The 21,856-nt window shown below is 46.6% G+C and overlaps 1 protein-coding gene across 5 annotated transcripts in view; it reads left to right on the plus strand.

Annotated features, from left to right (window-relative positions):
- Positions 1-21,856, plus strand: part of LOC108631910 (serine proteinase stubble) — a 47,800-nt gene that overhangs the window by 13,116 nt on the left and 12,828 nt on the right. Inside the window, exon 1 of one of the 5 annotated variants that reach the window (XM_018036133.2) lies at positions 16,876-17,938. The exons of the other annotated variants lie outside the window; for them this stretch is intronic. The gene's annotated coding sequence lies outside the window, so the exon portion shown is untranslated. Of the gene's footprint in view, positions 1-16,875; positions 17,939-21,856 lie in introns of those variants that run through there. 5 annotated transcript variants of the gene reach the window in all.

Here is a 21,856-nt window from a genome sequence, read left to right on the forward strand (position 1 = left end):
GAGATTGAAATAAAAGCTGACAACGGTGAATCGATGTACAGTTCTTTTTTTAGACCTAGGTCAGAGGACGCGTGTGCGTATCCGACGCGTGGCCAGCTACGAAACTGTAAACTGTCACGCGCGGTGCACGAAGTTCCCGAGCTACGTAGATATCGATCAATTCCCTGCTCGCTACGTTTCACCGAGGAAACCTCTTGTTCCGCCGCCGAAGCCGGAACGAGAACGGCCAGGCCTCGAAAGCATAGCAACAGGCAAGTGAAAATGAAACGCGACGATCCTCGCGTTTCTCTCATTACCACCGCCGTACATCGGTTTACTTTACTTCGAAATTCAGTACACTTCAGTAAAAATAGTATTTGTATTATAAAGTATAATGCGTATGTAAATGGGGAAATTAAAAATGTCGAGTCACACTCTGTGAACGGTATTTCTTTCGATATTCCGCGGAACATGCGGGCGTGGTATCATTTCCAGCGAAAACGAAACGATCTGGGATTTATCCATGCGCCCTGGTTAAATGGGTACGCTCGAACGATCCGAGTTCGCTGTCATCGAAAGTCGCAGATGTTAATTTCATCCCGGTGGATCGACCACAATACGGTCTCGATCGGCGTCCTCGAATCGAGTTTGATAGATCAGCGGTCAGCACAGCATCATTCTGCTCCAGTTTCGTGCATTTCTTAACCACAAACGCGAGACTACTGTAATCTTTCTGTCTTATTCGTCTTAAAAAAAAAGATGAATATTTTTATTGTCTTTTAGCTCCTCCACTAATTTTATTTTATTAGTTTTATTTTATACATGTTCTGTTTGTATTTTTATTTAGTTTTATATATGTATAATGTATGTATATATGTATATGTATTATAATATGATAATGAAATGATATCGTTTTATATGATTCACATTGGATGTGTGAGATTCTTTTATGTATCCATACTCTCTTTCCGACATTTGCTCGATTCTTTACCTTTTCTGGGATGAAGTCATTAGACCGTTTCATCGTCACGCCCCAAACCGCAAAGGATCTGAAGATTCAGTACTTACCTCAGTATTCAATATTTGACCCAAAACCGGTGACCACTAACTTCGTTTCATGAATTCGCGAGAATCGCTCTTCTAATTCGCACGCGCGCAGCTTTCTCGCCTCTCGTTTAGCGTGCAACCGTTAAATCCTGCCCAGCTAATTAGTCCCTCGCGTGAACAGAGTCTGGAATTGTATCGGCACCAACGATAACCTTCTGTGGTACAGAGTATTTCAATTATTATCCCAAATCTCCTGAGGCTTAGGATCTTTCTCTACATTTTTGTATATTTAAACAATTTCAAATATCGTGTGATACGATTTTTCCACGACAGCCTGAGATAATGACTTTCAACTCGTTTTTTAGTGTTATTTTGGGAACAAAATACGAGAATAGTAATAAATCGATTTTTTCATTGCTGGATCTAGGTTTTACATAATCCTATTTATTTACATACTGCCTACATTTTTAACTTCTATCTGCATTCAATTGTAAAATAAAATTACATGAATAAGTATTTCTTAACATGTAGATTAAAATTGTTTCGACTTTGGAACTTCAGAAAGCAAAATTCAGCCATGTCAGTGCCAGATCGAACATTGAAAAAATAAGACACACATTTATTTCTATTTTCGAGTCTCCTACCCGTACGTGAAACTAACATAATCAAGAACAGGTCGTGAATTATTGGCCGTATGTAGTGAAGCAACGGATGACATCGTTCAGTTAATTAATAGAGGGGATGAATGAAGTCTCGCGTTTCCGCATTGTTAGACCAGCGATTAACTTATCGGAGGCAAACGAGATTGAGACGCGCGACGACAGGACACGGAAAACGGCGGGACGGTTTGTCACGTAGCTATCGAACACCTGGAATTCTCGAGGGGCATGCTCAGTGATCATCAATTACGAACAAACAGCGAAACGATCTGATCCGCAGGGAATCGTGCGAAATTACCGGCGCGGCGACTCCTTCGATCCGATCCGATCCGATCCGATCCGTTTGGAAATGATGTGGGATACGGGTTCTTGTGGAAACATCCGGCGAGAGAGATTGAGATCGCCGTCACGGGTTGCGACAGAATCCTTGCGTTCGCTTCCGTGTTTTCATTCAATTCCTGCCTCCAGGTGTCATCGCTTTCTTTGGTTTTATTATTTAAAAAAAAGACAGAAGTTCCTAGTTAAAATTTTATTACCTAGTCGATTTCGATCCGATCCGATCCGATCCGATCCGTTTGGAAATGATGTGGGATACGGGTTCTTGTGGAAACATCCGGCGAGAGAGATTGAGATCGCCGTCACGGGTTGCGACAGAATCCTTGCGTTCGCTTCCGTGTTTTCATTCAATTCCTGCCTCCAGGTGTCATCGCTTTCTTTGGTTTTATTATTTAAAAAAAAGACAGAAGTTCCTAGTTAAAATTTTATTACCTAGTCGATGTACACGGTGTTCAATGATTATCATCAAAGCAAGGCTTTATACAAAAAAATTGTATTCTATATTTTTATTATAATTTTTTTATACAGAATCATCACTTTTCTGGTTGCATAGTTGCCGACCACCCTGTATAAAAATAGTCCATGCTGGAGTATGAATTAAGAAAAAGGGGAACGAACTTATTACGCAAGAACAAGCAGTGCAGTCCTCTCTCGCAGTGGCAGTCGCCAGCGAACGCTGTTACGCATTCTCGTCACGTGCCACGCGAGATCTCCGATGCAAATCGCGAGGCAGTGACGGCTGATTATATCGGCGGTGCGCAACGCGCCGGGGAAATTTAGATCTGAAATAGGCTAATTAGATCGATTAGAAAGGTCGCGCGGCGCCGCCCTTTAAAACCGTGATTCCAGTCACGGGCATCGAGTTTTCTGTCAACAGTAGATTCGAATAAGCGATCTCCGATACGGCCATTAGCGATCGTGACCCTGTTTCCCGTGGCAATTGGAGGCCGCGTTGAAATTTATCGAACCCGTTCCAGCTAGCAGTACCAGCTACCAGCGGTGCCTCGACGTTCATGATAAATGGGATCGAGAATGATATTGTCGGATCGGATCTGAACATTGCGCCGTAGACGACGTCCCCCGTACGTCTTGTAAAACGTGAAAAATACCGCATTGGATAGAACCGAGGCTCGGGTCTCCTCGATAAAAAGGAGAGAACAGAATTTATGACGGCCGGTGTATCTCGAAAAATTGCAAGATAAATTATTCACCGATTCGAACTTATCAATCTATTATCGTTTCAATATATTGGATGGTAGGTTACGTCCAAGATTTAAGTAACATTTCTTGTAATATTGATGACATCCGAGATCAGATAATCGCGACTGAGAGTATCGAATTAATCCAATTAATGGACTCGAGGCACAAAACACTGTGGACGGTATGTAACACGAGCGAGTGGGGACTTTAAACGATACGCAAACGTACACGAGTACAGGCGACAAAGTGGCATATACGACTTTAGTAACCCTGTTTTACGGTACCCGCGACACCAGCCACTAGGACAGGCTTTTATATTTACAGTCCGACTGGCCAGTTGCCCGACAAGGGACCGGAAAGGGTCAACGGTTGCAACCCGTTAAAACCCGTGGCTATTAATTTCAATATTCGTCGCGCTTGTCCCTTAAAAATACTGTTGAGACTTCGGGAAGTCCAGTTTCAATTACGTCCACGGTAAAACGTAATACAACACAGTTTCGTTTTTCCCTGAGCACGCAATTTGGAGAACACACGGTTACGCAATGAAGTTGACAGATAGGGCACTTAGAAATCTGCATTCTACTCCCTAATCTCGAGGATCGATCAGTTACTCCATCCAATCAGTCCCGAGAGGATTCAAAGAGAAGGATTGCAGTCGGCGTACAAATTGCTGGACTAGAAAATGCGCCGGAGAAGTAAGTAAATGGACGTTAAGAGATACTCGAAAAAGCTGGGGGGCTAGGAAATAGGTCGTTTCCCGTGGAACGGACGTAACGCGGCGTGGAGTCCGGGTCCGAGGGACCTTGGGGCCCGTCCCGCCGTAGGGCTAATAACACGTGCATCATCGTGAATAATTAACATCTCGTTTAGCCGGAGCCGGGTCGGTCGGCTGTGCCAAGTGAAACGGCGGAGACGTCGCGCCCGCGGGAAGGCACGGCCGCGGACGAGCCTTGCATTTTCACCTGAGCTCTCCTCCTCCGCGTCCCTTCGCGGTTCGATCGTGGATCGAACTCGAATCGGATCGCGTTGACGGATCGCCGACGTTTCCATGAAACCTGGCTCCTGCTCGCAGAGGCGTGCCACCTTGAATGCTCGAGAGCGAACGACTTTCGAACATGTAACGTTTTACTCTAGACAAAAAGCGAACCTTCGCAGGTGAATAATTTTATATAAAACTTCAAACGGAATTGATACGCATTTTTATTTACTGTAATTTATTCAGCTAATTAGGGAACGGAGCATTGAAACCCAACTGCGAGATGTGTGCCAATAATTGGCACAGCCCGTGAAACGGTTTCAGGATTCCGTTCGGCCGAAACCTTGCCCGATAAAGCACGCGGGTTTAAAGGCACGCGGTAACCGATTGCGTATCGGTGGTTCCGCAGAAAAATGCGATACATTCTCCGGCCCGTTAATCCCCTCGATGGATCGCGTGAAATATCAGCAATTAATCGGTAACGGCGTGGAATTTTTCGCGTACGGTTCTTTCCCTCGGTTAAAATCACGACGGAACCATCCGGGAGATTGTCGTTCGAGATAAAATTTCGTGGTCCCGAGGTTGCACGGTTCACTTCTCCCGAGTTGCACACTCCATTAAAAAAAAAGAATTACCATTCGATGAAAACGTCGGATTCAAGTAATTTCATTCCGCCCCTCCTTAATTTTATCGAACCAATTTGAAATGAGAAAAAGAACAAGACGATGTCAATTAAAAAAGTTACATTTAGAAAGAAATTTCTTTTATGTTATACTTTTAATCATTCTTTAGAATTTATATTAAGTCCGGAGAATTTTCTCTTCTTAAGAGAGGAATAAGTTCAGAACGGAGTACCGGTGCGCACGAATCGTTACGCGCCTTTTGTAAGAGAAATTCGTTAATAAATCGCGGGTCTCATGAATGTTTAAAGAACATCCTGACAGAGTATAAATATAGTCGAAGGCGCTTCACGGAAAACAATTAGCGGGAACGTCGTGGTCCCGCGATTGAACCGAGAGGAGTCGTCGGGAGTGCGATGCGAGCGAGCGGGCGAGAATGTGTGTCAATCGAAAGCCGGTTTCTAGGTGGCGTCGGGCATCAACGGGCCGATGCGGTGCGGCGGCGCACCGGATTTTCAACCAACGGAATTAATGGGGATCATTAATATCGCGTTGTAATTACGCGGTTTACGCAGCGAACTGCGTGGCCCGTTCGTTAATGCTCGTTATTAATACAAGGGCGTAGTAACGGTGTGCGGTGCGTCGTCGCCTCGCAGCTCTATTGATTCATTCAACGAGCCCGGTGATCGGATGCTTTACGAGTGAAAAACCGCAATTCAGATTGGCCACAGCGAATTGTCTCTACAAACGCCTGTATTATGAATAAACGGAGTTAATTCAAGATAAAAACTGTAGTAGCCAATTTTTATTTGTCAAGTGTCGGAAGACTGAATAAAAAATTTGACAGGGGGGGATCTCGCGCATGGATTTGCACAAAAACTGCCGAACACCCCGTAAAAACGTATGTAACGCACGCGTTGGCATGCCGGCCTCGTGCACGTATCGAAGTGGGTCACTTTTACCCCCTGTAGCAAGCTGGATCGCGATCGCGATCAACGATCTCCCGCGTGGCATCGATCCAATCAGCTGCGCGATTCGTTCGAAAATAGTTTGATACGGGAACAACATTATTTCTAAATAAACTTTTGCTAAAATTGAATCGTAAATAAAATCTGGGCACCGATTAGTTTCGCGATGCCTATCGCCGCTAGAGATTTACAGCGATGCACCGCCGCGGCAACGGCAATTATTATCACAGCTCCGCTTCATAAATTTCGCGTTCTAACAAGGTCGACGTATTTGTCGATTGATCGTAGATCCGATCGAGATAAATATATTTCTGTATATTACATCGTCGCCTGATATCTCCTTCGAGACGAATCGGAGAAAGTGAAGCGTAGGTAACGATCGTTGCATAATACTTCATTTACTTTGTTCGCCCGTAATACTTAGCTCCCGGAGTTAACATCATAGGCCGACGATCAGGGACGAGCAGGAAGCGAACGAGCAGGGAAGGTTTCTCCAATCGTTACCCAGTCTCCGCTAACGACATCGGCAATTTCTACGCGAGAAACTGGACGCGTCTCGCGTCTGCCGGCCGGCCGAGAGAGATTAATTCGACGGAATAGAAAAGGAGGCATCAGTCCTGGTGCACTATATAAAATCGTCGTGTCGCGTCGTAACGCAACCGGCCTTGCGGCGGCATTAAAATGCATCGTCCGTCGCGGGAACACCCTTTCTCTAACAGTTAGCCGGGAAGATCGCCCGCCATAAATTTGAACCGACCGCGGCTCCGCTCTAAATGGCCACGTGAGATTTCTATCGGTACAAAACGGTCATTCCGTTTCGAGACGCAGCCTTGCCAATCATCGATTCAAATACGACGCGATTCCGATCGCGCCCCCATTTCTCTCCTCGCTTCTCACCTGAGTGAATTTTTTAAACAATGCGATTCCCTTCCTACGGTTTTCACTTCCTTTCGCGTTTTCCTCCTCCGGGTTAACCAGCTTTTTTTCCTCTCTCGCGAGCAAACACCAACGCCCATGGCGTTCACCCGGCGACCTTCTTAAGAGAGATCCGTCGGCTTTTCCATCGTCCTCGATCTCGACGGTCTTCTCTTTACGCTTATCGCGAATGCATGGTACTTTAAAAAGAATAGACGAGTAACGGTAAAATTAGCGGGTCAAAGGGAAGAGTCAATGAAAAAGTCGCGTATCTTTTTACTTGCGGTTCGGATGCTGATTACCAGCCATTGTGTGTACTCTTAGACTAATCAACGGTAATTATCTGTCGAAACGTAAGAAAGGTAAGGAGTGGACGTGCGTGCTAAGAGGAACCAGAAGGGAATCGCGATAAACTCTAAACGCAGTAGACTCTTAACATCGCTAACTATAATACCTTTCAATTAATCGATTAATATAATAATAATCGTTCACACCTAATTCCAAATCCTCATCTTTCTTTTTCTTTTAATTTCTTATTCAGCATTCTTAACCAGTTTAGATCAACTTTTTTATATCTAATTTTTTACTTCGTTTTGCTACTGTATATCAACGAATTTTACAAATCCACACACACAGACACATATAAATAGATAAATGAATCTCGTTGGGGGTCACAGGTGACGATGAGTTATCTAACTCTGGAAACGGGAATGATGTACTCGGAATCATGCGTAGATTTTCTTTTCCCTTATAAGTGGAAGAGAGCCGGATCGGCAAGATCCATAAGAAGAGGCGTTTTCACTCGACCCGTTCGAACTTCCGGCTTGAAAAAAAAAGAGTCGCGTTTTCACGAAGATCGTTGCAATTTTCATCGCGCGGCCCATTTTCTCCGGACGAATTCGTTCCCGAAGCCAATTAGCAAGTCGGCTGCACCCGGCCCTCTTTCCTCGCAGGGACGGACGGCGTGACGAATTAAATACATTATTAATAAAAGCGGCGAATATTATCGCGGTTTCTCATCGGCCGGCTTGCATGCGAAGTACGTCGGTATCATATCGGATCCGAGTGTGGAAAAATGACGGCCGACGGGTTAGACACGCGAGCTTTCACGCGATCGCGGAACGAAATCATCGCGGCCGGCCCCGGTTCGTGTCGAGCATCGTCTAGAAAAGGAGAAATCGCCTCACTCCTACAATTAAACTAAAACACACTCAATTTGCATAATGATCCGGCGGCGGCGACGGCGCGCTTCCGAGCTTGTTAACGTTCGCGGAATCGTGTTGTGTCATTCGACGTTTATTATTGCCTTTAAGATATCGGAGGTGATTAAAACTGCGTTTGACGAACACGTAATGAACTGATAAACGGCTCGGCTAATAGTCGCTCGTTTCGTAAACTTTACGAGCATTCTATAAGGACGTTTACTAGCATTTCCGCCTTGCCTCGACATTTTATAGTATTTATAGAAACTTTCATATAAAATGGAAATAGGCAGATTTAATTAGCGTCTTTAAATTAAAATTAAAATAAACAGATTTAATTCCTCTGCGTGCCAACGGTATCGACAAGGCGGTTTGACGAGGAAAAAACAGACTGCGACTGATAAATATTTCGCTCAGGTAGCGAGCAACGAAAGTTTGTGACGTGGAATGGAATTAGCATACGGAACGAGATACGTAGGTACGAAACTGATGTAATCGGTGATGTCGCGCCGGAAACGGCGATACTTTCACTGATTGCGAGAGGCCAAGTGCACCCGGGCGGGTGAGCCGGTGCGCGAGAAACGCGTGGGCGGATGTTACATATTAAAGTTACGTCGAACCGGGACGCACAGGTGCGCCGGTACGCGTATTGTTCACCGCGACTCAACGCGGATCCTCGAAATCCACCGCGAAATCTCCAACGTAATATGCCCACGCAGTTTATGCAAATCGATGCTACGTACGGTGTTTTACCATCCTAGAAGGACGTAAAACAAACTGGGATATCTTGAATAGAATGCAATAAAAGTCTATCCGCATCTCGCATAAGATTCGCTTGACAAGTTGACCGAGTGGAAATTAACGACGCGAGGGTTATAACGTTTACAGGCAAGTTTCAATAACGAAATTAGCGTGAAATAACCGAGGTCATCCCGTCGGTTTACCGGCCGAGCGGTTTGAAATTATTAATCTCCCGCCTAATTGTTTCGCCGACGAATTTATCACCGGCAGAAGATTTAATTGCGTCTACCTTTTCGAGGACTAATTAATGAAAGGAGAGGCTTGCTCTCGCCTCTTTCTTCGTCGACCCGTGCGCGCGCGCTTTTGCACACGATAGCATCGTCTAAACGGAACTAACGAGCGAGGTGCTCTTAATACACGCGCCGGTGAGCCCGGCTCTCCTCTGCCGTTTCGTCGCGAGACTCTCGACAAAGAATATCCCGAGACAGGCAGACGGACAGCATGTATACGCTCGTCGTCGATAATTGCTCGCTACTTTCACCAAATTAACGTTTGAGACAACGGGCACCGGTCGCATTAGATAGGGCTGCCTCGATCCCGTTCCCCTTTTCCTTTCATGCCTATTGTTGGATGGAAATGATCATCCTGGGGGAAATCGCGGCTCGCGTGTCTCGCAGTCAAGGAAAATTGCCTCGGAAAATTGTGCGTCTCGCGTGCCTGCAAAGTTCATGGCCTGGCAAATTTCATCCTCCCGGTTTAAACGTTTAGATACTTTTTCACAGCCTCGTTGGATTCAATTGCCTGCGCTTCTATCCTTCAATTAAACCTCACCGTGTAAACTTCTCAACATCCTAATTACGTAAAATTAGGTTCGAGGAAAAATCATTAACCCTTTGATTTATGAATAAATATTTTAGAAACAATTAATTAATGTAAACACGGTCTCTTCATTTGAACGAGTAGATTTTCAAGCGATACGCATTTCAGGGGTTAATAAATAAAAGTTGAAAGATAAATTCGGATCTGTCGTTTAATGGGTACAGGCAATCAAAGCATCAAACCGGTTGAAATTCGGCAACTTTCCCCTACTCGTTTTTGCGCTCCATTTTCGATGCGCGATGTGGGACGGCGAAGTAAAACGCGAGCGCGCCCCTGCGAGATAAATGGCGAAAAATAAATCTGTAAGGACGTGGTGAACGCGTTTCAGCGTCGCGTCGCCCAGACGGCTTCCGCTTAATGGCAGTTGGGACCGTGTTATTACGCGTAATTTCGTGGCCCGTCGAACGTCGAAGTCGGTCATGAACGTCGTCCTACGCTGCCGGATTGTTCCGTGCCGTGAAGAATTCCAAAACGTTAATGATTTTTTATGGTCGCTTTTAAAGCACGAGAGCTTCGGGAAGTTCGAACCTCGAACGAGGCCGCGTTCACCGGTGGTAATAAAATTTAGCCCGCGCTCTCGAGTGCGCGTCTCGGGCAATAATCATATCGACTCGCCGTGGGAGAGGGTCGCATACACGTCGGCGTTCAGAGCAATGCTCGTAATTAAAACTCCGGCTGAAGGAACGACTTCCGTGAAATCTCGTTTCAAGAATTCCCGTCGGCCCGATGCTGATTATTTAGACACGAGTCGTTAACTCGAAATACACGCTTTTTTCCCCCGATGCCGTATTCAACTTCCACTCTCGACGTCTCGCTTCCCTGATTATAATCAATCCTTCTGCAGTGCGTTAAAATGCAATTAGATACGCAAATTTCATTAAATTCGGAACAAAGTAAGTGGAATAACATCAACGTTAATGAAAGTCAATTTATTTTATAATACATATGTGTCGAAGCGTCCGTATTATTAAAACCCCTAAAGCCCCGTCACTCGGAAGGGACATTATGCAAAATTATTTATTTATTTAGCTTATTTATTTATATAATGCAAAGGTTATGAATAAAAACTTGAAGAACTTAGACATATTCTATTTATCAGAAGAGACACTATAAGATCAACCTATCTACAAATTTAACCCCTTCCGGTACGGTTCAATAATAAAACCATTGACAAGCTTCACTTGTCATTTTACCGGAAGGAGTTAAAATGCAGTAACGAAATTATTGAAAAATCTAGAAACTATCTATACACCCGAAAGAAAAATTAGTAGCAATATTTTTAATTTATCGTTCAATTCAATCTTGTTTTTCATAATAAATGTTGCGTTCTATATTTATTTTCTTTTGCTACTATTACTATGCGACAAATTCAATTCATAAACTGCTACTATTATAAGACAGAGGAAGTAACAGATTTTAATATGACAAACAAGCCTTTGAACAGTTCAGTTTTTCCTTAGTGTTCGCATAAATATAATATTGAAAAGGTTAATAAGAGAGGATCGTCAATTTCAGGTTTAAGAGTGAGCATAGCTTGATCGAGTCATCTGTATATAGTGGCTGTTTCTGTCTTTGAAATGTTAGTTATTAACTCGATGGCAGAGGACGGTAATTGCCCGTTCGTAGAGTTTATCCACCTCTTCGCGCGTCCTCGTAGACTTTCGTTGCGGATTAGAGTAAGAGTAAAACGTAACGTACGGAGACATCGATTAACGGTAACGGTAAACGACTTCTTACTCCTCTGGTATTCCGACGCCGGTGTGTATACCGAAGAAGACGGCGCGCATATTCTGTCTCCGCGGTCCGAAATATCACCTGACCGAGTGATCAATTAAATTAAAACGAAACTGTGAGAAGAGACGGATTTGTGCTCAGGAGAGAGATTATCCATACGGAATAGGTAATAACGAAAGTGAGAGTGACGAAAGAATGGGATTCGTTAGTAAAGAAATCACTCGGCGCCGAGTGGAACGATTCGACGATAGAAAGTCTCGGTTAATCTCACGTGAAGAACCGCGATAAGTCGACCTTTCGCGGGAGGAGTCGTGCACTTTCTACGATTCATCTTCAAATATCCGTATCAGTTTCCATTTTACATGAGTAATTCCGCCGACGGCTGCCGATCTCGAATCAGCAATCGCGTGGGTCAATCGAGAATTCCCGTTGTTCACGATCCATCTCGTCGGAGAAATTCCAATTCCAATGGCACCGTGGCTGATACTGATAACGACAAACCAGATTTCTCGCGGGCTTCGAGCTAGACTTAAACGCGCAAGGCGCACTGCCGCGGCGATATATCATAGGAACGGTGATAAGAGCAACGGCATGCCCCGCGCGGCGAGTATCACTCGTTCCGCAATTAAAACGGCTAGCCACCGGCTCGATAGGGCCGCCGATAACGCGACGATAACCGTCGATACAAATTAAACATTTTCCAGCATGATCGCGCGAATTTTCTCACGAAAGTTATCTCGTACCTTCGCACGCTCGTACTTCTCGAGTCTCGTTAATCCGCGGAATTTATTTTAGTCCGTACAATTCTCAGGGTGCGATAAACTGATCCACTTTTGGCTTCAGTCGAAACTCCGTTAATTGATTGCCGCGAGCCGCCGTTCCTACGCTTCTTTTGCCGGCAGTTCGGTTTAATTAAAACGTTTTGATGGAATCTGTGCGTCACGAACGGATCTCATAGTTAAAAGTTGGAGAGCTTCGCATCTCGCGATGAATTATTATTAAGCTGTTCGCAGGGAGTAGGGGCGCGAGGCGGGGGGGACGTGGACGCGCGTTTTAAAAGGCAAAGGAAGCCGGTTTATTCGGTTCAGCAATCTCGCTGCATTCCGCCAAATCGAGTCTGTCAGATTTACCGAGGAATCATGCAAATCATGCGTCCGCCTAGCCACTATCATCATTTCAGGTATTTCCCCGGCCGTTCTTCGTTCGCTCGCACGAAAAAGTTAATCGAAAACTAATTTTCGCCGCGCTCTCGTTACTTGCCACTTTCACTCGATTAGACGGGGCGCCCTCCTCCTTAAAAAAAAAAAAAAATGGGTCCGAGAGGACGGACACGCCACGCCGGCGTGTGTACACTTTAGCAGGAAAAACGAGCAAAACTCGTGGCACTCAGGGCCTTCGCAGCCCGTTTGAGAGTAAGATTTAATTCGCGATAGGGACCCGGGCCTTTCGCTACCAGGACCATAATCACTCGGACACGTTGATGTATAGTACGGCCCCGAGGCCCCGAAAACTCGCGTACACGCTGCTTTAATTACGGCCCTTGCGGCCCCGGCCGCCTATACCAACTCATTAAAATTTGGCCCCGGATACTCTAACTCGTCGTGTTATGCGCCCTCATGGGTTCACCGCTGTCCGAAAGTAATTGCTATTTTGCTGGTTCATGCCACCGGGTGACGCGACGCTTCCGTTTTTCTGTCGCTACGGCTGCCGAGCCCTGCTTCTTCAGCAATTCGAATACTATTTTAATCAAAAGTAATAATTGTTTACTTAATTCATCTCATAAGTATTATTTTATGAAGAGAGTCTTTCTGCTTAGAATGTAAAATGTTTTTTTTTTAAAACAAATAAGACGTTATGATAAAATGGAATATGGGTGGAATCAGAGTTCTTGCAGATCCTCGGAACGTCCTCGATATCCTTAGGACGTCTCGGAATTCCGTAGCTAACTTAGACCTACAGTTAGGGTACTCCGGCTACTACACCCGAGGCCCCAGGCAAGAAGAGAATGCGGTTCGAGATCGATCCGTTCGCCTCGATATAATTGAATACACACGTGTGCGTAGTATATATAGTATATAGCGTATCGATGGACGGGACCGCGGCCAAGTAACCTCGAAATTCGATGCTGGATTCGCTGTCGATTCGCGTATTCGCGTCGGATGCTCGGAACGGGACGGGGCAACAAATACAAGCTTTCATACTAGCAGAATGTAAGCCGGGCCGGTTAACCTAGAATATCTCTTGTTAAAGCAATGACTAAGCGATTCTAGCAATTAGTCGTGAATCTTAACGATGCACACGGTACATCAAACCACGCCTCTGCAGGCCGTAGCTGATTCTAAAGCCAGATCTCCCAGGCACAGCGGCGAACCTATCGTCCTCGATAGAGATCCATTTTAATTTATCCGGCGTATCGCGTACCGCGGGCCGGATAGCTGATGCCAGATTATAATCGACGATCGTTGTCTTCCTATCGCGATAGTTAGTCTCGAACGCGATGAAAGAAGGAGAACAAAAAAAAAGGCGAGCTCCGACTCAAACAGGAGGAAAGTCCGCGAGCTTCAAACGTATGATCATCGATCATGCTCCCAATACTAGGGCCAAACTTCTGTTACATCGATAACACAGCCTAGCTAGGAAACCTTTTTTCATCTTTTCTGTTAATTCAAAGATGAACTTTTCTGCTCTGTTCTCATGTAATACCTGATTTTCCCTCAGATCATGAATTTTTATAAAATCCATCTTACTGTTAGTGGAGAATTTTCACTTCCGGATTTGTTGTTGGCATGAGAAACTGTATGAGAATTACAAAAGAATGTAATTATTATGATAAATCCGCCGTTAGGTTGAATCTGAAAAAATCAAAGGAACATTCTTCCGATCTCTTCTCTTCGATCCTTCGCTCGCCTAAACTAGACGCCGAGAAGAAAGGTGGAGCGAGGAGCCTCCGAAACGATAGGGGCCTCGATCCTCGGACGCGAAATCAGTGCCGTGTCATTAGAGTCCGCCGATACGGGAGGGATAACATTCTTGGCTCTGTCGATAGATCGATCATCATATCATTCTCTCCTCTTCTCTCGCTGCCGCTTTTTCCGTCCTCTGATCTCGTTTCAGCTCGCTTGTGTTCCTCCGTCGCCGTTTTTCGATTGTCCTACCTGCCGGTGATCGATTGAAAGCTGGACGAGATTGGATCCGATTATCGCGAAAGGAGCGATCAACTTTAGAGGAAATTGCGGTTTTTGCTGACTCCGCTTCTCCGGGGAACTCCGGCAGCTCCTCGGCAAGATAACTCTGTACAGCATTTCGAATTGCAGGAAGTTGTTGAATGAAATAATGCTATTGTCAAATGCACGTGAATGTTTAAATAGGTTATTACGAAGTTGCAAATTAACGTGGGACAGCCATGACGATATTTACTCTTTAATCAGGGTACAATTTTAATTAAACCGTAATGAAAGCAGTTATCCGAATCTGGTGTAGAAAATTCATTAGGCACGTGCGCGCGTGTTACAATTATTGTTATTTATTAAATATTAAACGTTCCTCATAATAACGAACAGATGTTCCCGGCCGATTTTCGTTCGGCTCCGTTCGTTTCTGATCGTCGTCACGCGTCGCTGGAGACCGAATTAATTAATATAACCTGGTATCGTTCGAACGGGAAGAAGCAGAGTAGCCCTCCTTTTCTCCGCAAAAACCTGCAGCTCGGTTACCCGGGTACTCTCGTTACCCGAACGATAACTTTCTCGTTGACTGTTTTTAGTTTTAATATCTCTCTCCAGTCGCGTTCGCCAACACGCGGCTAATCAAATTGCGGTTTTCAGTATCAAAAGTGAGATTCCAATGCTAATTATATTTTCTGAATTAACAGTACGACCGTTTTATCGTAGGTAAACATCCGCGAACTATTTATAATTGTACGTTCAGCCTCATAGCTGATAATAATTGAATAGGTAACGTTTCCGTTAAGCGAAGTTCGACTGGATTCTACGATTGTACCGCGCGTTCCCTATATTCGTTGGGTATCGACAGGAACCGCGTTTAGGTGTGTCGGTAGTAGAAACTCGCGCGCAAACTGACCTTTGCTTGAATGGGCCACGGTTTGTTCCTATAGTCTACGCGCCGCATGAGAGTTACCGCTAATCTGCGCTCGCGCTCAGCTGGTGTTACCGCCGCGTTTTACATGAACCGTGCACCGTACGTACTCTACTCCGGCCGTCGCACCGCCGCGAACGCGAATTAATTTCACCGCGTTCCACCGTGGAACCACTATTTTCATCGCAATTCATCGTGCGCTCGGCGTGGAACTTCCTGAAACAATTACCGCGGCCTTTGTGCCATGGAAATTGAGAATTTCCACGTTCACTCGAAAAACTCTCGCGAATTCAATTACTGCAGTCTCGTTTTTAATAGGAAATTCTGGAATTCGATGTATATAGTAATCTGTTTTATTTTGCCATTACATCAAAGGCTTCTAGTGTTCGGCTTTAAAGCTCTCAGTTATGCTCGGATTCCAGGCTAGCTGTCAAGCTCCGGCGGAAAAATGTTGTTACCGTACGGTTCGCGAAGCTCGGCGCGCGGCTCGCAATTAGTGGAAATAATTTGGTCGTTAATTGCGTCACAGGCTGCCGGTCGCGTGTTTTCTCCGTTTCGTTTCTTGCTTCCCTCAATCCGCTTTCGTGGGCGCGTTTCCAGCTGGGCATCCGTCCGATCCTATCGTCGTCCACCGGTGGACACTTGGCCTGGTTGTCGCGTTCGATCGTCGCGCGCGCTCGTCGGACACGCGCCCGACGTGATTTTGATACAGGACGAATATGCAAACGCGCGGCTCGGTATCGCTCGTTCGGAGAGATGTGCGCATCGGGCACAATGAGAGGCGTTCGGCCTAGTTCCAGGTTGGAACAGACGCGTCGAGTTTCGCGGGTACCCGATACGTTTCCCGAGACGCGCGTGGAATTCCTGCCGCTTCGATACGTCAACCTGTCGGATCCGACTTGTCCCGGTGAACGTTTATCCGGCGAATCTCTTATCCGCTGCCTTTTTACTGGCCCCTGATACCGATGGTTAGGTATTTAGTTCATTCACCTTATTAGGCAATTTATTGCATCTTCGTTTCTTCTGGTATTGATCAATCTTCTCTTATAATGTGTTGTTGTGTTGTCTTGTTTCTAGTGCCGTAAGGAATAGACTTTTTTATTTATCTGTTATTTTATTTATTTTTATTCCCAAAAAGACATTCGATTAATTTGGATATTTTGCGTTTTGAATATGCAAGTGCTGATTTAGGCACATTTTTATGTAGGTGTCTAGGCCCACCCTGGAGGATCACTACATTTAGCGATATTGAGAGATAACCAACCGTGAATTCTGTTCAAGTCGTATTGAATACAATTATAATCGACAGTAGAGATATTATATATTAATCAATCTTGTCTTATAACGTGTTGTACCTGATTTCGTTTCGAGAATAGTACCGTAAGAAACGGAACATTTGATTTAGACAATTTCTCAGTGAATCCTAGAAATAAATCTAAACTTGTAGTAGTTGGAAAGTGTATTGAACGGACTGTCCAGAAATCGGACCGCGTCGATTTTGACATATTTCCCCGTGTGACCTTGAATAGCCGAAGAGGCCAGCGGATCCGCGGTTGGGAGAAGGATGACTGACGATAGTCGTTTACGGTAGAAAAGAAGAGGGTGAATGAAAGAATATCGAAGGAGGAGAGAAGAGGTCTGAGGTGGAACGAGAGAGTAGGGAGGAAGAGAGAGGTAGAGAACGAGGAAGGCCGATGATGGCTGCGATGGTGATGGTCAGTGGTTGTATACCGGTTAAGCCGTTCAGTGCCAGGCCGGCGTCCGTCACGGCTAAACCTCGGTCGCCCGATACCTCGTAACGTCGAGCGGACCCTCTAGGATATCGTCCTTTCACCCGAGGAGCCTCCGCCTGGACCCGCCTCGAATCAATGCGCAAACACCTCCTATCATCGTGTTCCCCGGTGCACAAACTCGTTTCAACGTGTCGGCTGTTCACACGAATCCGTGATAACACAGATGACGTTGATAAGTGATCGATAACTCGTCGAGCGGATTTCATTTGGAACATTGGTCCAGATTCTCGATGGAAGCTGTCAGCGTGTATAACTATCGGGTCGCGAGGGATTCCCGACACTCTCGTCGGAACTAGAATCGCTCTCGGAGAGATCGAACCCCCGGAAATTGAATACAACGGTTCATCGTCGCGGATCTCGAATTCTATCCGGCTGACTCACAGACCGTTTCCACGAGGAGGAAGCGATCCGCGCATCGATCACTCGGTACACCTGGACCAGCCCCCCTACGTCACCAGTGATTCATCGATAACGATCCGTGGAAGGATCGAAATGAGGGAGGAAACGAGTAACTTCACGGAGTAGAGGAGGGAGAAGCGAGAACGGTGAACAAGGAAAGAAAAATTAGTGAGGTGAGAATCAGAATGGCGAGTGACACGCGATCCGCGGGTGGTCGGCCAGCAGGAATCGAAGAAGCAACGAGCGATATCGGCAGCGACAGCGGCAGCGGCAGTGGCAGCGGCAGCAGCGGTAGCGAACAGCAGCGGGAAAACAGAATTCGGAGCGAGCGCGGATGAAGTGATTACGCCAGGACTGACCAGTCACGGACCAGTCTGATCCCACGGGAGATCCAGGTACCACCTTCTCCTTCCGCGTGTCTCTCGTTCTTCCGTGGTTTCCATAGAAAATTGTATTCGTTCCTCGCGGCTAGCGATCGCCGAGCGATCTTCCTCGCCTCCACGTTTACGACTTCATCCACGCGCTGGAACTCGAGCCCGGAATCCGATGAATCGATACCCGGCTCGTGGCGTTCGCCACTGGTTTTTAAACGTCGTTAACCTTACGATCCACCGCACGGGTTGAACGATTGAAATTTTTCGAGACATTCGAACCACGACGTTTGTCTCCGTGCAAACTAGTTTCATGAAATTCGTGGTGATATCGTCTTATGAGATCTGACCGCATCCGTGAATTACGGTTCCGTTCTCTGGCTTACGGTTCTGCGTTCCACCTTGGGAATAGTAAAAAAAGAAACACCGCAATAAAAACCGGCGATAAGACTGTGTCCCGGTTAATAAGACGGAAGTGCGAGCGAGCGTCTCGTAAAAGTAAAAGCGGCGGTTTCCTCCGGGGGACGGTAGACGGTTTGTTTGTCCTTTACGACGCGATCTTCTATTCCCGGTGTCGGGAGTCCGACGAGGTAAACGCACGGAGAGATTTTATCCCGGGGAACAATCGCGATAGAAGGGGCAGCAATTCCGCTACCGGTTACGAGTCCTTGATGGCCGATGCTCTATGATTTCCCGTGGCCACTTCGGATACCGTAACGACGCCGAACGTGACTTCGATCGAAAACCCCGCGCCGTCCATACCCGTTTCCAGTTATCTATTACCGTTGTCATACTTCCGTAATACTTCGTCGATCGGCCGTTAATCGCCGGAGTTAATGCCTGGCCCGCACGCGAGGAACGATTTCGCATTGGCGACAATAAATCAGCGGCGATATCGATTGATCTCTCCGGACTTAATCCGTCTGAATCGCGCATATTTAATTTTACGACCCGTAGCGACGAGAATCCTCTCCGATATGAAAACAAGCTTAAGCGCATGTACGCGGGTAAGCCTGTAGGATTATTCGATCTGGTATAGAGCGGTGGACATCAAAGGGAGCGTGCGCGACCTTCTCCCCTGTCCTCGTGCGACTCCACTTTCGTCTTCCGTGTTCGGATCGAACGACCAGGCCTTTCGCCGTGTACCGAGAAATTCAAACGATACTCGCATTTCGCTCGCCAGGATTAGGGCCATTCCAGCGGAGACGTTCCGAATTCGAAGAAAGCTTAGAAAACTGACGAAAGAGGAAAGTTCTCCGTTCTGACTTTCCGTTAACTAATGGTAATTACCGTGCGAGGCGATCGAGCCTCGTTTCGGCGTGAAAACGGCATTAGAGCCGCCGGAGGCTGGCGCACGTACGCGTTTATAGATAATACGGTTGCACGGTGAATTTGCCTCGGAGACCACGGAGGCGAACTATCAGTTTCAATTGGCGTGCCGTACCTCTCGTGACCCCGGAATTTCTCCCCGCTCGTTCCAGTAGCCCAAGTATTGTTATTATCAGGCCGGCCGATGCGCCGTGCACAAAATCTGTACCATTAGTTTAATTGCGTGTATTATGTTGCCGATCGCCATCGCCGACCGATGCGATACATTAGGCCGGCCAATAGCGTGACACGACGGGATATTCAGAGTACCGCTCCTCGTCCTATTACACTGACACGAAATTCTTTCCTCGAGCATCAGACTTTTAAACAAAAACAGAAAAAACAAAGTTCGAGACGAACTCTCGCTTTTAACAATTTAAGGACTATAAGTGTTTTAGAAACGCTTCCTCCCTCGTAGAAAAGTAATCGGAGATCCAGTTTGACTAGGAACAAGGGTTAACGGCAACCAACGCTCAAGGAGTGGGGAGAAATAGTTTATTAGCCATCTGATACGAACTCGTACGAGTTTAATGTTTGCGCGTGGCGAGTTTTGCTCGCGGAGCGTGTACGGGAAACTGGTCGTCGCGGTTCTCTCTATGAACAGAATTAATGGACGGTGATTGCGAGCTTAATCGATGGCGGGAACGCGGGGGGGAAGCGGGGGGCAACCGTGAATGACGAGCAGAGATGTTTGATATCGGCGGGCCGCAAGAATTTTAATTGTACCGGCAATCGAATTAGCGGCGTGACCACCGCGCGCCGCGCCGATAATAGACGATTTATCGTGCGATTCGGCGTCGATTCAATCCTTTCGCTACCGCGTGTCACATAAACGCGACAAGATTTATAGAGATATTTGGGCCGCGACTTTTTCCTCGAAAGCGGCGGCGCGGCGGTAACGGAAGGGTATGGAAACGCGTGTTCGCTCGCGAGGCATCTCTTCGGCATCGTTTCCGCGATCGAGTAACTGTACACGATCGACGACTCGGCTCGTGCTCGCGTCCCGAAACGAACCGGGGCAAAAAACTCGGGCCGGGGCCGCGGAAATAACACGGTAGATTATGGATACGCGGGGAAGTTTATTAAGAGACATAAATCGCGCAAAAACCGGCGCGCCACGCCGCGCCAGTCGATTACGACTCGCTCTAATTCGCCCGGAGTTCGCACCCTTCCGAGTCGATTAACAGTATAATACCATTTTTATTCACCGCGCCGTACGACGCCGTTTTCTCAATCTCGAGCGTCACGCGCCCGGTTCACGAATCGAGGCTGGTCAAACTCTGTCGATCCGCGGATCCACCGTGAGAATTGACGATATACGAGAGATCGTTAGTAGAACAGGGTGGGAGGATGGGGGGGGGGCGGTGGCTGCGTTTTCTCATGGCGAGAGCGGCTAACCAAATTCCAGGCTGACGAACTCCCTTATTCAGCTCTCCCCTTAATCATCCACCATTTCCTGTAAACCAGCGCGCTATGCCCGCTTGTTAAAACACCGCGAACCGGCGGAGAAAAGCTGAACGCGCCGGGAAAGACATAAATTAAATTACCGCTGGATCAAGCGGCTCAGTTATGGCCGGAGTCGCACGCGAGCTCGAAAAGTGAACGTCAAGAAACGAGACGAGTTTCCCATTGATACGAATCGAAATAATTGTGATATCAGTCTAACGAGTCGTCTTATTGTACCCCCGCGCTCGGCTGTAATATCGATTGCTTAATCGTAATCAAAAGGCTAATTAATTTGACGTCCGTGTCACGGAACATTAAGGTACGTTGTCAGGTATCGCTAATTGCGGATTATTAGCCGACGCGTAATGACGACGTACACGCGGCGCCGCGACAGCTACGCGGACGCGCAATTTCGTTCCACGTCTTCGTATCGGTTCGATTCGTGCATACCAATTATGTCGGTGACAGTTTTTCTTAGCAATCAAATTACCATAGAGCGATACAGAAACGAGTCGGGGCTATATTATGGGCTATCTACCCCGGAAGACGATCTTCGATCCTTTTTACTCGAACTTTCATACCGTCGCATAACTCTTGCAACGCTGTGTGTAAATATGCATAAATTTCGCGTTTACGCGGGGAGCCGCCGGAGCGATTATGTTTTCGAGGAAGCTCGATTAAATCTGTCGTTGTTTCCGACGCAGTCCCCGTTAGATCCCGGGCCCGGTTAATGGGTCGGTTAGTAGGTTAATTGACGAGTGAGTACTTTTCTCTCTTAATCAGCCGAGTATCACCGCGCGAGAATAACGAGGTTAAATTGCGGTTGGCACCTATTCTTGAAAACCGACGATGTAGAAAGGCGTTCCTTTAACCCGCGATGGGACTCGCCCGTGGTAAATATTTCGCGGTCCGTCGCGAGGAGGTAGATTAAACGAGAACGGGTCGGCTATGATAACCGCTACTCGTTACGGAACGTTTCTTTGCGGGGTGACATATTACACGCGCCGACACGCGATTATCTCGCGGGATCTCGCGAAATTACAGCTAACGCTACCATCTTCTAACGAATTGTTAAGCTAACGTATGTCCGTGCGTCGGATGAAACGTTCTCACGCTTAAGTACATCTC

Source organism: Ceratina calcarata, unplaced genomic scaffold (assembly GCF_001652005.2).
Source record: "Ceratina calcarata isolate Rehan_Ccalc_2016 unplaced genomic scaffold, ASM165200v1 scaffold97.2, whole genome shotgun sequence".
Lineage (NCBI taxonomy): Eukaryota > Metazoa > Arthropoda > Insecta > Hymenoptera > Apidae > Ceratina > Ceratina calcarata.